Here is a 3,392-nt window from a genome sequence, read left to right as displayed (position 1 = left end):
TCTTTATATGTTTTTAAAACAGGAAATTGGCCACCATTTCAGTTAGGAGTATTTCCCATCTGTTGAAATTCACATGTGAATTCAAATAATGTCTACCAACTTTTCTGTTGGCTTGAAATGGCAATCAAGTATAGTGCCACCATGTGGTAGGCAAATTAACTGCTGGAAAAGTGAAATTTAAGCCATTTGTCCTAAACTGTACTCCAGATCTGCCTGATTTTCGAAGTACATAAGCTCAAAACATTGTAGAGGACAAATTGAAAAGCCTGGCTGAATAGCACCCCTAGTGCAGAGATGTTCATAACTGGCATATAATTGAATCTATAGACTCCAAATTGATGACGGATGTAAGTATATCCCGCTAATAGAAGCAAAACATAGAATGCCATAGCAATGGGAATGATTACATAATGCATAAGGAAGAGACAGCAAGTAACATACTGAGGAGGGATCTAGGTGTCCAGGCCAAGGACAAGTGATCTGGGGCTAGCAGTGTGGCTTTTGCAAATAGTCCACTGATACATGCCTTGCAACTAAGATCTACAACACAATTGGTGCGCGTCAGTTAGAATTTGTTTCATTCCCAGGTCATAACCTGAAACTGATTAAGACTCCTGGTTCAACGGTAAGAGCACTGCAGGCACCAAAAACAAATAGGACCAAGAACAGTAAGTAACACACACACACACACACGCGCGCGCGCGCGCGCACACACACACACACACACACACACACACACACACACACAGGTAAGTTATTTGAGGTAAGTTATTTGAATCTCTTAAAATCACTACAATAGTAATAATAATAATAATAATAATAATAATCAACTATTTCTGTAGGACAAATTCATACAAGATATCTAGTTCAAAGTGCTTTAACAGTTAGGAATTCAAAATGCCTGGTAAGGGGAAGCGTTCAAAAGCGGCCAAACATCGAGACAGGAGGAGAAAGGAAGCTGGTATTAGCCACTACAGGAAAGGAAATGAAATTTCAGTGAGGGCTTCCTACTCTCAACATGACCCAAGATTTGATGGATTCAGCAGAGGGACCCAGTGTGTGGCTAACTCCCTCATGTTTCTCACTCAACTGCAAGAAGAGCAGGCAATGGATCGAAATACATTGGACGGAGTTCTTCAGAAGGGCGACCAACTGTACCGGACAATAAAGCAAGACTTGTTGGACAGACAGGTGTTCCAAAGTGACTGGTTATCTTGTGAAGAAGTACCAGAGCTTTTTACCTCAGAAGGGAAAGAATACCTTGTCACAAAATATGACACCCTGCATGGATGTTTGTGTCAAGATACCAATGAAGACATGGGAGGCAACTACATGAATCTCACAGAACGGCTGCAACAGCTTGGAGATGCGTTTTCACAGGGCTTACTGTTTATTGGTTCCCTGTGCATCAGTATTTTCCAAGACAGTCAAAGACGATATGGATTTTTTGATCCTCATTCGCGAAATGCAAATGGTTCGGCTTTGGTGAAGGACGGAAAAGCTGTCATGGTTACCTTTAAGTCGCAGCATGATCTGGCACACCGTCTCCTACAGTTGTTCTCTGGGGCCTTAGAATTCCCCGATGACTTTCAGTATGACCTGCTACCAGTCAGCATTCACAGCATGGTGCCTGAAGATCATTCAGTGGCAGCAAGAGAAACTGAGATTGTACAGAACCTTGAACAGACAGAGACAGAGGCCGAGACACACATTGAGGGACAAAGCCTAGCAAATGTCCAGAGCATTCCAAAGCATAAGAGGACATGTGCAGCGAAAAAACTGAAGAGACTACAGACTGCCCCAAAGACTCTGAAGACCCAGAGCAACAACAGAGCTGAAAAAATGAAAACCAAAACTCCTGTCATGCAGTCAAGGAAAGACAAAGTAAGAGAACTCTACAGGACCAGCGATGCTTTTCGAATGAAAAGACTGCAATATATGAAGGAGTATTACCAGAGGAAAAAAGAACACTGTAAGGATAAATACCACAATGACGCTGCATTTCGACAGACACGTCAACAGAAGGAGAGCCAGCGCATCAGACATCGATATCGCATTGACCCTGCTTTCCGACAGAAGCAAAAACAGCATGTTAGAGATCGATACTCCACTGACCCTGCTTTCCGACAGAAGCAAAAGCAGCATGTTAGAGATCGATACTCCACTGACCCTGCTTTCCGACAGAAGCAAAAGCAGTATGTTCGAGATCAATACTCAATGAACCCTGTTCTTCTACAGAAGCGAAAACAAAGAATGCGTCACTATCGCAAAGACCCTGCATTTCGCAAGGAAGAAAGGTCACAACAGAAAGAAGCCTTTCAAAGACGTTACAGTGGTGACAAAACATTTAATTCAGTGCGTCTCATGGTGCATAGCCGGCACTTCAAATTTAAACGCATGAAGGATATCAAAGCCCTACATGTCATCAGGTGTAGCAACCGCATCAAGAGCAAATACAGGAACATTACTGCATTTTCTGAGACACTGCTTCACATGGAGACTGAGAAAGACTCTACTACCTCCAATCCTTTAATTGACGCAGCAGTCTCTTTGTTTCGACTGAATGCGCAACAAGGACCAACTTACGTTTGCACAGTCTGTCACAGATGTGAATTTGCCAATCAAGTGAAGAGATGTGACCGCTCAAAATACACCAAGGACCCCGAGCTTGCATCAATGTGCCTCACTGGCACTTATGTGCATGTTTGTGGAGACAGCTGCAACAACCATGGTGAGTGCAGCATGCCAGAAAGGAAAGAGGAGTGGATTTGTCACACATGTGACGACAACTTGAAGTCGAAAAGATTGCCATCTATTGCAGTGGCAAACCACCTTCAACTTGACCCTATACCTGAGGAGCTTCAGGGGTTGAATGTGCTAGAGAGGCATGTCATTGCAAAGTTCATACCATTTGCAAAGATCATCTCTCTTCCTAAAGGACAACAGCGAGCAATTCACGGCGCAGTGGTATGTGTTCCATCTGAAGTAGAATCCACAGTGCAGTCATTACCTAGACCACCATCTGCATCACAGCTTTTGAGGGTAAAGCTAAAGCGACGCCTGTGTTACCGGGGCCACTACCAACTGCAAGTTCTTGACATGAGGAAGGTGCGAAGAGCCTTACTGAAGTTAAAGGACATGCACTCGCAGTACAAAGACATTTCTTTGCAAGATTTTGATGAGGAAGACTACCTTGAATTGACCGAACTCGCCGACATTGAGACTGAAGACAAAGACAGTGCAGACAGTGGTGCAGATCCGCCAAAAAGCAAAGATCAGAGCAGCGCCTGTGATGACGACTCTGAGTGCAGTGATGAGGATGACTGTGACTCTAAGTCTGAAGATGAGGCTGAACAGGATGACAATGTTGCGCAACAGCATGCTTTGGCGTT

Source organism: Engraulis encrasicolus, unplaced genomic scaffold, assembly GCF_034702125.1.
Source record: "Engraulis encrasicolus isolate BLACKSEA-1 unplaced genomic scaffold, IST_EnEncr_1.0 scaffold_41_np1212, whole genome shotgun sequence".
Lineage (NCBI taxonomy): Eukaryota > Metazoa > Chordata > Actinopteri > Clupeiformes > Engraulidae > Engraulis > Engraulis encrasicolus.
This window is presented reverse-complemented; position numbering follows the sequence as displayed.